At 47.3% G+C, this 14,115-nt stretch overlaps 1 protein-coding gene across 5 annotated transcripts in view; it reads right to left on the bottom strand.

The window, feature by feature from the left end:
* CTIF (cap binding complex dependent translation initiation factor) overlaps positions 1 to 12,638 on the bottom strand; it is a 233,608-nt gene extending 220,970 nt beyond the window's left edge. For all 5 annotated transcript variants that reach the window (XM_054986122.1, XM_054986123.1, XM_054986124.1 and 2 more), the window contains exon 1: positions 12,476 to 12,638. The gene's annotated coding sequence lies outside the window, so the exon portion shown is untranslated. The remainder of the gene's footprint in view (positions 1 to 12,475) is intronic.
* Positions 12,639 to 14,115: the final 1,477 nt, after the last annotated feature.

The raw sequence follows: 14,115 nt of genomic DNA, 5'->3' as shown, positions 1-14,115 counted from the left end.
ACCTTACACAACATCATCCTACCAACATTTCATAAAGTGGCACGTGCATTAATGAAAATAATATATTACAGAACAGACCCTCTGAAATGTATGATCTCAAGTCCAAACAACTTGATCCTACTGATATTTCATAAAGTGACACGTGAAACAAAAGGATAAATATAGTAACAATAATGTACCATCAAAGAATCCGACACATATACCCCTGAAACAATCCTGGTTTTGATTTTGTTAATCGGCAACTGATTAACAGCTCACCAAGTTGTTCTCCTCTGCTTTCAAGTGGTCTCAGGTAGGCTCTTAGTGGTTGTAGCCTATGCTGGGCTGAAAATTGGCTAGCAGAGAGAGAAGGAAGATCTGAATGGCATTCAGAAGCCATCCACACCTTCCCCTGTTTCCATAGTTTGTTTGTTTTTTAATATACTGTAAGCCGCTTTGCAGCCACATTGGGAAAAAGCGGAAGTAAATAAATAAGAGATGCTGCTAGTCCAGTGTTCCATCTAGTCTAGTATCTTGTTTCATGCAGTGACCAACCATTTGCCCCACAGCAGCCACAGTCAAGATGGCACGCAAGACCAAAGATCCAGCAAAACCCATTCGTGCAATGACACCGTGGCTTGTTATGTCTGCACCATATCCAGGGGTCATTTCGTAGAAAAAGAGCTGGAGGAACTCATTAGCATAACTCATTAGCATATGCCACGCCCCTTGCCATCACCAGAAGTGTGTCATTAGCATGACTGACTTGCATATGCCACACACCCCTGACCTCACCTATCCTGGCTGTTTTGGACCCAATCTTGGCTATTCAGGGCCAAAATTGGGCCCAAAATGGCAAAAAGGGGCTGAAAATGGCTGAAAAGGGGCCCCAAATGGTCAGGATCGGGCCGCTGCTGAGTGGGAGAGTGATCCACCACCCGTCAGAGGCCCGATCTGGGCCGTTTCGGCCCCAATCCAGGCCAAAACAGGCCCAAAATGGCTGAGAGTCAGGTGGGCGGGGCCACCTGTCATGTGACCTCTTTGGGGAACTACCACAACTGCGTTCCTGCGCGTTCCCCCTCGAAATGAGCCCTGACCATATCCATACCCAGAGACTTGAAACCTTGCACAGTGTGTCGCATGATTTTGGCTGGTCTTAATAAAATGTATTATGCGGCTGCTGGTTTTGGATTATGTTATGGACCAACAGGACTACCGCACCCTTCCGCATCCAACTTCTGGCAGCAAGCAACACGGATGACTTGCTCTGCTCTTGCGTCCAGCTGAGCTTGGCTTTCATTTTCGGAATGTTCCAACTTCACGCTTCATTTCTATACACTATGCATGCAGGTTTTTTTTTAAAAAAACAGGACCAATTGCTTGGAAAGCCCCTGTGATGTTTGTATATGAGTCATTCCCTAAATTCCGGAAACAAAAAATGCAGCCACCGAGCTAGGGAAGAGCGCTCTGGAAGGGCAAAGATTCTCACCAGCTGATGTAACCCTCTTGACATCATTTATTTATTTTATTTTATTTATTACATTTCTAGACCGCCATCCCCGTCGGACGGGCTCAGGGCGGTGTAACAACATACAATTTATAACATACAGTTTAAAACAATAAAAACATTATAAACAAACATTTAAAACATTATTCCATGTGCAATAAAATTTCTCAAATGGCGGGTATAAATCTTAAAATTCAGCATTTTAGACACAGGGCTTGGCTCTTACATAATGACCTCTGTGACACTTTATGAGCTCCTGCATCGGTGGTGGACGGTCTTCAGTGGTATGGCCAGCAAGAGGACAGCCGAGCCCCCACCAAATGCCTGGTGGAACATCTCCGTCTTGCCGGCCCAGTGGAAAGATAACAAATCCTGCCGGGCCCTAGTCTCCGCAGACAGAGAGTTCCACCAGGTCGGAGCCAGGACCCAAAAGGCCAGAAGTTACTATAGACTTAGCACTAAAGTTACTATAGCATTGAAGTTACTATAGACTTAGCACTGGCTAACTCAGCTTCACCATGACATGAGATCCCTGGCCAGAAGTTACTATAGACTTAGCACTGAAGTGGAGACCAGAAGTTACTACAGACTTAGCACTGAAGTGGAGACCAGAAGTTACTACAGACTTAGCACTGAAGTGGAGACCAGAAGTTACTACAGACTTAGCACTGAAGTTACTATAGACTTAGCACTGGCTAACTCAGCTTCACCACGACGTGAGATCCCTGGCTGCTGGGAGGTTTCCCCAGAGGCTGTCGCAGTGTCTCTGTAGCTGTGTGATGCCAAAGAGAAACAGATATAGGTCGTACCATAAATTCAGCGCTACACATTGAGAACTATCCAAAGCAGGTCTGCTTAGATATAAGCCCAATTTTATTCAGTGGGACTTCCTCCCAGGCAAGTATTTCTTGGAATTTCTACCTTTGTTTAGTGAAAGGATTTTTATCTTCTCTAGAGTCTTCACTTGCCCTAAATATAGCAAAGGCTAATTTATGTCTTCTATAGCAGTCACATTTGTTCCATCTTCAATGGTGTATGCTGCAGTGGACTACAGATGTTCAAACCTAAGAGAAGCAAAATGCAAGCTTCTTTATATGCTATTAAATAGATATGCTGACTTTTTAAGACATAAGATGTTCACAAATTGTTTTCATCCTTTTTATGAATCTAGATACAAAGGAAAGGTCAAGAATAAAATAAAAAGAGAGAAGATGCACGCTTTTGATTCTCAAAATATCACATTCGTTTAAAACTCCCGCAATCAGGATTTATCCCTTCCAACAAGCATCTTTATTTAAACAAATCAAGAGCTTACCATGCAAAAACCAGTGCATCAAATAACAGAATTTATTTTTGCCAGGCATCCTATTGTAATTGCCATTTGCTTTCTAAGTCTAGAGATCATGTATAGGCAAGTTATGTTTAGAACTTGCTCAAAAACAAAAACACAAACTTGCTTTTCTCGGCTGAGCCAAAAACGTTACCCTCTTCAGTTCCCTAATCTGTCTGCAGGGTCCTTTTTGCAGCCAAATACATAAAGTAGGTGAAGAGGAAGGGGAGGGAAATTCATTAAATTCCCTCCAAAAGTCAAAACGGTTCACCTAAAGGCTATCAGCTCCATTGAGATTAATAATGCAGCCATTTGACAGCAATGCTGATTCTGTGAACCCAGGCAGATCATGAGAGGGAGGGCAGGAAGGGTTACATCAGGGCTTAGTTCTCGTAGCCCCTTCTCCTATGCCCAGCCACCTTGGCATCAAGTAGCAATTTTCCCCAGGCCAGTTTGGCTAGGGATCCTGACGGTATTTTGCCATCTTCTGGGCATGGAGCAGATGTCATGGGGGGGGGGCGTGTGTAGGAGGGGGGAGGTAGTTGTGAATTTCCCGCATTGTGCAGGGGGTTGGACTAGATGACCCTAGAGGTCCCTTTCAACCCTATGATTCCATGGAAACAGAATATTAGGATATTAGATGAAACAAACCTAACACACGAATCAGCCACAGAAAGTATCAAATGATGCAAATCCTAATCAAATAATGAGGCATTTAAATTAGGATGATTATAATTTTATGTATTAGATGGTGGTGGAGAGCGCCCTCAAGTCATGGCAACCCCTGGCATGGCTTTCATGGCAAGAGACTAACAGAGGTGGTTTGCCATTGCCATAGGCACAAGCCCTGTGCTCTGGCGCCCTCCAGCTCCAATCTACACTCCCAAGTCTGGCCAGCCAAGCCTGAGGCCTTACTCCTGAGAAGCCTAGATCCAGCCCGCCTGCAGAGCACACGACAGGAGGGAGTAGCAAAACCCAAATAACCTTTTGCCTTTAGAGGGTGCTTCAGGGCTCATTTTGAGGGGGAATGCACAGGCACGCAGTTCCGGCAGTTCCCCAAAGAGGTCACATGTCAGGTGGCCCGCCCACCTGACTCTCGGCCATTTTGGGCCCGTTTCAGCCTGGATTGGGGCCAAAACGGCCCAGATCGAGCCTCTGATGGGTGGTGGATCACTCTCCCACTCAGCAGCGGCCTGATCCTGACCATTTTGAGCCCCTTTTCAGCCATTTTCAGCCCCCTTTTGCCATTTTGGGCCCAATTTCAGCCCTGAATGGCCAGGATTGGGTCCAAAACAGCCAGGATAGGTGATGTCAAGGGGTGTGGCATATGCAAATCAGTTGTGCTGATGTCAAGGGGCATGGCACATGCTAATGAGTTATGCTAATGAGTTCCTCCAGCTCTTTTTCTACAAAATGACCCCTGAGGGTAATCATTTATATGCAATATCTCAGTCTTCTTCGTAGTCGTTCTATAAAGCAGGTTAGGGCTTATTATTGTCATTCCACAGACTGGGAAATGAGGTGGGAGACAGACGTCCAGTGCTGACAGGGCCACGTCTTCTCAGCAACCAGGAAGCACCCGCAGGCTCACGCTCTCCTTCCTCATACAGGCATTTCCCTCTTCCGTTTCCATTTTAAAGCTACAATTAGCATTAGGGCTAAACCAGCATTTTCACTTAGCACAAAAGCTACACTTTGCAGACTTGGGCTGCTGGGAATGGTGAGCTGTAGGCCAGTGAAAAAGGCCAAGGCAGCTTACGGCAGCGGCAAAATTCAAGCAGGGGACATTCTGCTCCTCTTACTACCAGCTCCCCCAGAAAAATGCTAACCGATCATCTTATTTTAATCTTGCTCTTCCTCCAAATAGCTCAGGGCGACATATGCGGTCATCTGTTTCTCTGTTTTATCCTCACAATGCCCCTGTGAGGTGGGTTAGGCGGAGACAAAGTGACTGACTTAAGGCCACCCACCCAGTGACCTTCCATGGCAGAGCGGGTTTCGAACCAGGGTCTCTCAGCTCCTAGCCCAGCTCTCTGACCTCTACACCACACACTGGTTCTTACCATCAGGGAGCAGAAGTCAGCAGCAGATAAAGAAATAGTATTCAGTAATGTCTGCTGGGCAGCAGCAAGCCAAATTTCCCAGGAAGGACTGCAGGCCAAAAACTCCCCATGTTGCTGTCCTCCTTTGAAACTAGTATTCAGGGTTTTATTGCTCCTGAACCCGAAGTTTCCACATAGTTACCATGGTTAATAACTCTGATGAACTTATTCTCCATGAACGTGATTTTGGAATTGGTTTTTTTTTCTTAAATTACTATGAAAATCGCCTTTTAAAGTCTCCCAAGTCAGTGGTCATTACTGTATCCTGTGGCAGTGAGTTCCACAAGTTAATCACATCATTTGTAAACAAACAGGAACTGAAATTATTTCCTCTGGGGCACGGCAAAGCAAAGCAAAAAAAAAAAAAGCTTCCGGTTAGCCACTTAAAAGCTACTTTAAAAAGGGGGGATGGACATTCACAGTTCATTAATTTAGCACTAAAAGGCAAGAAGGTAGATGCTAGGATTAGAACTGGCTCTACCAGTTGAGAATCTGAGTCTCTGAACGGCCGCTCTTCTAGAACAAGATTCGAAATAAAATTCATTTGGGTGAGAAAGAATTATAATAACATAACAACAACATTCGATTTATATACCGCCCTTCAGGACAACCTAATGCCCACTCAGAGCGGTTTACAAAGTATGTTATTATTATCCCCAGAACAGTTGCCCTGTGAGGTGGGTGGGGCTGAGAGAGCTCTGAGAGAGCTGTGACTAAGGTCACCCAGCTGGCTTCAAGCGGAGGAGTGGGGAATCAAACCTGGCTCTCCAGATTAGAGTCCTGCTGCTCTTAACCACTACACCAAACTGGCTCTCATGGTTGATACATACTGTCAGTCTTAAGTTAAGCACTAAAAAGGAGGAGGGAAATCTTGCAAGTATCTCAGTTCTACCTGACTTTAAAAAAAAACTTAATAGCAAGAACACTTAAAAGTGAAAAATAAAGTAGTAGTAATATAAAGGAACCACACACATTTATATTCATGATGCTTATTCACTGAAATCAAATAGTTAAAAGAGGTGATTCCGAAGTCCACGTGTTTTCATGCATGACCCAAACATCATAACCTCACATCTACTGACTGTGGACTGATAGTTCTCATGGGTGTTACATTTATACTACAATCAGGGCTGATTCACACAAGCATCTCCCAATTATTCAAAAAAAAAAAACACCATCCAAGGAGCAGCGGCTATTCTGCCAGACTCGGACCAGAGGCTCATGGGTGACCTGGAGATGCCAATCTTCTCTCAGCAGGTTTCTAACAGGATCAAATCAGAGAAAACGCCACATGGGCAGCTCAAATTTCTTTGGAGGAAGGAAAGACCCTGTTGTTATTTGCAACGACATTAATACTTGATGGTTGGCAGCTGATGATGCGATCCAACTCCTCCAAAGGGCATTGTGTTCTAGGTGGCATCTGGCAACAACATCACTCACACATGCAAATAGTTTCGAGGCTGCAGTCAGCGACCGATGCACTTCATGTGTGAACCAGCTCTCCTAGACCAGGGGTCCCCAAACCCCGGGCCGCGGACCAGTACCGGTTCGTGGCCTGTTAGCAACCGGGCTGCACAGGAGGCGAGTGGCGGGCGAGTGCAGAGCAGGCGAGGTAGGCAGTCGCCATCTTGGGAGGGGCAGCTGCGCCTCACCTATGCCACGCCTCGCCGGCCCTACACTTTTCATTAGAAATATCACCTCGCCTGGCCGGCTGACCTCAGCACGACCACAGCCACACCAACCACAGCACGAGGCAGCAACTGCACGTGTGCCGACTGGGAGCGGGAGGAGAGACCCAGAGGCATGACGGGAGTCAGGCGAGGTGATATTTTTAACAAAAAGTGCAGGGCCGGCCAGGCAAGGCGCAGCCACCCATTCCCCCCACCCCGGTCCATGGAAAAATTGTCTTCCACAAAACCGGTCCTTGGTGCTAAAAAGGTTGGGGACCGCTGTCCTAGACCATATGAGCACATAAACCCATGTCAGATCCTTAGCCCAGTTTCTCTGCTCCAGCGGAGGTTCCTCAGGCTGTGCAAAGACGTGTTCTCCCTCTACTACCCAAAATCCAGGAACTGGAGATGCTTGGAAGACAACCTGGGACGTTCTGCAAGCAAGCCATTTGTTCTACCATAGAGTTAGCGCTCTTCCTTTGGAACTAAAATATACACAGCCTGTGATAGGCTTCTAACATAGGCTGATTCTGCACACGTTGGATAATGCACTTCCAATTCACTTTATAGATCATTTGGAATGGATTTTTTTGTGTGCGGAACAAAAAATCCACCTCAAACGATTGATAAAGTGCATTGAAAGTGCATTATCCAACGTGTGCAGAATCAGAGCGTCCTCAGCGTTGAACAAGCTCAAAAGACGATTCTACAACCAAATTGGATAGAGGTTGGTAAAAGAAGGCAGAAGGCATCCCTTAGGACAGGGACCTCCTATCCTGATTGCTGTTGCCAAAACTCGACCAATGCAACTTCGGACTGTGGCTTCCACACCGATGCCCCCTTTTGCCTCAAAATATGAACCCTGTACATATGTTAACAGTGATTCTGCACACGATCCATGTATAGCGTGAACACACACATGTCCTTTTACATGCATTCATTCTTACGGTACGTTCATCATGCACACAACTGAATGCGTGACTTAAACCCCATATTTATGCTACAATAAAGTTGGTTGGCCTTAAAGGTGCTACTGGACTCTTTACTATTTTGTAACTACAGACAAACACAGCTAACGCCTCTGGATCTATATTTATCCCGGTATCGGTCTGCAGTTTTAAAGTGAACATGCACTTGTCCTTTCTTGCAAAGAGCTACGTGTGTGTACCTAGACTGAAATATGTACGAGGCAACTGTTTTGCATGGTCTACCGACCTCTTGCTTTCCCCATTGATTTCTGTGACAAACAAGACTACCGAAACGAGAATGTGTCTCCATTCCAGAAGGAGACAGGCACAACCACAGTGGCTTTCCTATCCATTCCAGCCTTGGGACCAAATGGCAGGACAGGGATTTATGAGCAGGGGACACCCCCATACCAGGAGAAGGTATGAACTCAGGTTCAAACCTTAGAAGTGTGCTGCAGAATCACCCACTCATCCTCCTTCAGCCTTCTGGTACCTTCATTTTCCTTCTTCATTTTTAATGCTCATAATTGAGCATTCCATCGGCATCAACCTAACTAGAATTGTCCTGAGCCGGAGCTTGATAAATAGTTGCAAAGCATGGTTAAACAGAGAGGGGTCGCTGTTGCTTATAACCATGATTGGTTAACCAGCTATTGGGGAAGGGGCTTTGCCAGGAAAAGGGGGAGAGTGGAGATGACAATAACAACAACAAGAAAAACAAGAACAAGAAAAACAAGAACCAACTGCTCTTATATACCGCTCTTCTAGACAGATTAGTGACCCACTCAAGAGTGATGAACAAGGTCGGTGTTATTATTATCCCCACAATACAGCTGGGGAGCTAGGGCTGAGAGGAGTGGCTTACCCAAGGCCACCTACTGAGTTCATGGCAGTAGTGAGATTTGAACCAGCGGACTGCTGATTCGCAACCCAACCACTTAAATATTATGCTACAGCAGTTCCCACAGACCAGATCTCTTAACCGCGGTTTAAAAAACAGCCATCTTCAGGGCTGTTTCAAGCCATGACAGGGAAAGCAACCTCCTTGTGCAGAATCACAAGGGGAGGGAGCCGTGGTTCAGTGGTTCTTCTTGGCATGCAGAAAGTCGCAGGTTCAATCCCTGACACAATTGAGCATCCCAGGCAGGCAGCCGACGGGAAAGATCTCCAACTGAGACCATGGAAAGCTGCTGCCCGTCTGAGTAGACAAACTTGATGGGCCAAGGGTCTGATTCAGTAGAAGGTAGCTTCATAGGTACATATGCACTGAAAGGAACATGGAGTGCCTCAGCATGGTGGGAATCGTTGCTAATTGGGCACTGTTGAAAAGAGAACGGTTCATGAGCACGTCCTATCTCACCTGTTTGCCAGCCACCCTCCCCTCTCCACCCAGCTCTAATATGCATCATGGTTCCTTCCTTGTTCACCTTCACAAAAAGCCTGCAAAGCATGGCCAAGAGGGGATGTGAACCTAGAGGGCCTAAACAATAACACTCAGACTGCGTTACTCAGTTTCTGAAAAAAATTTCCCCCATCAAACTCATCAGAAAGCAAGCGGTGCTTTCCATGGTCATAGATCCAGAGGAGTTAGCCGTGTTAGTCTGCAGTTGCAAAATAGTAAAGAGTCCAGTAGCACCTTTAAGACTAACCAACTTTATTGTAGCATAAGCTTTCGAGAGCCACAGATCTCTTCGTCAAATGCTTCTTTGCCAAATAAGTTTCTAGTTCTCACTGACAGCAAAGGTCCCGTGAGGAAGGGGGAGAAAGACAGCTTGCCGCTAAGATCCCGTTAGTTGTTAAAGATGGGCTCCATTCATTTTTCTTAGCAGAGTGCCAGCTCAGCCCAAAAGAAGGTGGTGTGTCAAGAGCTTACAACTGCAGCTTGGATTTGGGATCCCGACCCCCGCCATTCAAAGCCATTTCTTCCAAAGAAAGCCACAGCCACAAATATCGGATACCCAGGCATTTCAGGAACCTTCGGCAAGGCGCAAACCCGACACTGCTTCCACGAGCATCTCTGAAACGCAGCAGATCAAAACCAGTGACAGCTCTTTGGCGTGCGGCTAGAGGCTTCTACTAAAAGCAAAGATTGTTGTTCTCTGAACCAAGCCGGAGGGAGGGAAGGACGGAGGCAGAGGACGGCGAGTGAGCGCTCTGATCTATAGCTGCTCCTCTCCGCAATCTGTGCTTCCCTTCACACTGCAGCACCAGCTCCCACCATCAGCCCATGTGCAGAAAGCTCCTACGTGGCGGAGACTGGGGGCAGCAGGCTCCCCCCCGCCCCCATCTTGGGATGCATTTATTCTTCCCATGATGAAGGATAACAGGAAAGAGCTAGTGGAAGATGCGGGGCGGGAGAGAAAGGGGTCAGATAGTAGCACCAGCTTCAAATACCAGGAATGATAACTATCACCAGGGAAGGGGCCGCACCCAAATCTATCCGAAAGCCAATCCAGTCTAGGAGAGCTTTCTACTAGCATGGCAAGAAGACTGGGAAACAGAGGTGAGCCCCAGCATAGCTGCTTTGCCCTCTGCAAACGGGCACGGGGGGGGGGGGGTCTTGCTCAAGGCTTTTTGGTCTGATCGGACAATATTGACTCTCCCCCCATTCCCTCTTGGTTAGAAGGTCGCCTGGATTATAAGAAATATCAGCAATCTCGGATAGATATTACCTAGGCAGATCAAGTACAGAAAGAAAACAAGTAAATTGGTACTGTCCCCCCCCCCCGCCCCAGGATGTCATTACATTGGTTTGATTTTTTGGTATAAATTATGAGCTAACGTTGTCAGCTAGGCTCTGCCCCCAAATGGCATTTAAATTGTAAACCTTGAATGGCATACTTCCCCTGCCACTCAGAGAACGAACCTTTCAGATGCTTGAAAACCTCATGGGGGAGGAGGGGAGGTTTAAATCCAGAGATTCTCACATCTGCATTTTTGGAACCCATAAATCCACAGTCATGGCGGCCTAAGGTAGTAGTTTGCACCTTGCCCCAGTTAGGCTGCTTCTGTCCACGCCGACAGTGGAATTGTGAATTCCAATTTAGTAAAAGATCGCAGGGCATGGTCACCAGGACAAAACAAGCAAAACCTAATTCAATGTCTCTCTCTTTCTTTGTGTGTGTGTGTCTGCAAGTAGTAGGGCAGAAAAATCTCTATAAAGCAGCCACCAGGGCCATGGGGGGAAGGCTAAAGGGATTACAATAGCCGCTATAGAATTAATCCTATATGACCAAGAAGAGGGTGGGGGGAGGGGAATGACCTCGAGCTCTCGATGGAGTAGGGCTGCAATACGATCTCGGGCAGGCAAGATTTGGGACCACTTTGAACAGGAAATAGTAGGCAGAGCAATGTATGCTTGAGATCTCTCTTGCTCTCTGGGGTGGGAGAGATTTGTAGTTTCATAATATGCAGTCCAGGAAAAAAGAATCACACACACACAGTTTCAAGGAGCTGTTGGAAAGGAACCCTTCCTTTAAGCAAAAGTCTTATGTCTTTGCGAATGCTCACCCTGTGAAAATTACAAGTGGGAGTAACTAACGTTCATGCCAGAAGTTTTGCCATCTTTGCTATTGCTCATCATGTGAAAATTACAACTGGAGGTAAGTAACATTCACATCAAAAGTCTGCAGTCTTTGCTACTGCTCATCCTGTAAAAATTACAACTGCGAGTAAATAACAATACCAAAAGTCTGAGATCTTTGCTACTGCTCATCCTGTGACAATTACAACTGGGAGTAAGTAACAATACCAAAAGTCTGAGATCTTTGCTACTGCTCATCCAGTGACAATTACAACTGGGAGTAAGTAACAATACCAAAAGTCTGAGATCTTTGCTACTGCTCATCCTGTGACAATTACAACTGGGAGTAAGTAACAATACCAAAAGTCTGAGATCTTTGCTACTGCTCATCCAGTGACAATTACAACAGGGAGTAACATTCACATCAAAAGTCTGAGATCTTTGCTACTGCTCATCCTGTGAAAATTACAACAGGGAGTAACATTCACATCAAAAGTCTGCAGTCTTTGCTACTGCTCATCCTATAACAATTACAACAGGGAGTAAGTAACAGTAACACCAAACATCTCAGGTCATTGCTACTGCTCATCCTGTGAAAATTACAACTGATAGTAAGTATCATTCATCTTCTCTCCTCCGCCCAAACCCCGGCAGAGGAGGGCATCTGTGCCTGGGCGAGATTATGCCGGAATGATGCATTGGCGAAACGGGAGAGCGAGATCGACGCAGGCCCGATTTGGCAACATCCCGCACAGCCTTTCCCAGCCATAACCCGCCTGGGGAGGGTGGGGGAGAAAGGAGGAGGGGAGTCGAGTCTAGACAACCTGCAAGCCACACGCACATACAGACGCACGCAAGGAGGGGGGCGCAAATCACATGGGAGGGCAAAAAAATGAAAGCAAAATAAACGCCCTTCCAGCCGGGCCTATGGAGAGGCAAGGAGGAAAGGGAAGGCTGGCAGAAGCGCCCCCTCCCCGCTCGATCGAGAGCTTTAATTTAAAAAAAAATCACATGTCCATTTGCAGCTGTTTGGGGTGGGGGGCGCCCTGCAAGTTTGCGAGGCGAGCGACTGAGCGCAGCGAGTGCAAAACAAAGGAAAGCGGCGCGCTCACCCCGCCTTGCCAGTTGCAATGTTACGTCCAGGCGTCGCAGCAGCGTCGCCTTCCCGCCCCAGCCCCGGGGAATCGGGGGCGAGGGGGGGCATCCCAGGCTCCCCACGTGCGATCAAGATTTTGGGAGCCAAGTAAATGGATTTTTCCCCATTGGGAGCCGCTCCCTGCCCACTGCAACTTTGGAGAAGGAATCTTTGGGGGGGGGGGCACACACAATTGCTTCCCCCCTCCCCATCACATACGCAACGTCACAACCCAAACACAACAGCTCCAGATATGGTTACCTGGCTGGAGATCCGAGGCTCCGGGGAGGAGGAGGAGGAGGAGGGTGGCTGGATTCCAGGGAGGGGAAGGGGGAATCCAGGGTCAGATTCTTGCTTGGAGGCTCATGAGACCCGAAGGAAGGAAGAAGGGAGGGAGGAAAAGGGTGCCTCGCCTCGCTCCTTGCCAGGCTGCCCGGCGGCGCAATCCGGGCAGAAACCCCGGCTCTGACACGGGCGAAGGGAATGCAGGAATGTGACGTTCCCTGCTCCTCCCTACAAGCCACGTGCATAGACTTTAAAAGAAAGGAGGGCGCTGAGCAGCCTGGGAATTGTAGTTCCTCTCTTAGGAAAGGGGAGGAGGCGCACGGGTGACTGGGGAGCGTCGCCAACCTCCAGGCAGCGCCTGGAGATCACCCAGAATTATAACTGAGCCACACACTGCAGAGATCAAGACCCCTAGGGAAAATGGCTATTTCGGAGAGTGGACTCTATATGGCATTATAGCCTGCTGAAGAGCTTCCCTTCCCCAGGCTCCACCCCCCCCCAAATCTCCAGGAATTTCCCAACCAGAGTTGGCAACCCTAGGTCAAGGGCTTTCTTCCTATAGTCCGCTCCAGTTAAACTAGATAGGACTCTGGGTTTTTATTTCAGTATGTCCTTTCGTGAATTGATCCTCGCTTCTTTCTGCTGCTTCCCCCCCCCCACACACTCTCTCTCTCTCTCTCTCTCTCTCTCTCTCTCTCTCTCTCTCTCTCTCTGAATTGAATTGTGCGTTTTCAATGCACTTTAGCTATGGTTTGGAAGTGGATTTTCCCCATTTCACACAGTAAGTTCCAGTTGCAAAGTGGATTGAATGCACGTTATTCACAGTGTGTGAAAGCAAATCATCGGATGTATGGAGTGTATGGTTTTTGGTGGGTAGCCCTGTTAGTCTGCAGTAGAACGGTAGGATTTGAGTCCAATGGCATCTTAGAGACCCAAAAAGACGTCCAGAGCAGGACTTTTTTTCAGCTGGAATGCGGTGGAACAGAGTTCCGGCACCTCTTGAAAATAATCGCCCTCCTCCAAGGGCAATCCTCCAAGGGCGATCTAAACTCCCCTCTATCTGGAGATCAGGGGCGGGGCCACTGGCCATGTGACCATTTTCACTGAGGGCGATTTAAACTTTTAAAAACTCCCCCCTTGTTCCGGCTGACCCAAAGTGATGTCATTGCACAGTCCCGGAAGTGTGCACACACTTTGTGTGTGCGCATGTGGTACCAGGGGCACCACCTCCCACTGGGAGTTGCCCCCTATGCTGGCAACCCACTGAGTTCCATCACCTCTTTTCCCAGAAAAAAAGCCCTGGTCCAGAGTATAAGCTCTGTAGAGTAAAAGATGAAGAAGGCAGCTTTGACTCTCCAAAGCTTATACCCTGAAAATCTTGTTGGTCTCTAAGGTGCCGCTAAACTCAAATAGTGGAGTGTATAATAATTTTTGCAGACACCTTTATTCACAATGCCTGATAGATTTTCACCCCATTCTGCTCAGCAGTCGTGGTGCCTTCTTCCATGGTAATAATTCCAGAAGGATAGCTGCGTGAGTCTAGTACAGTGAAAATACACAGAAGTCCTGTCTTGTGACACCTTAAAGACCAACAACATTTCATTTCCCCAGCACAA

This window comes from Eublepharis macularius, chromosome 8 (genome assembly GCF_028583425.1).
Source record: "Eublepharis macularius isolate TG4126 chromosome 8, MPM_Emac_v1.0, whole genome shotgun sequence".
In the NCBI taxonomy this organism is placed as follows: Eukaryota; Metazoa; Chordata; class Lepidosauria; order Squamata; family Eublepharidae; genus Eublepharis; species Eublepharis macularius.
Note: the sequence above shows the minus strand (reverse complement) of the source record. Positions and strands in the feature narration are given on the sequence as shown.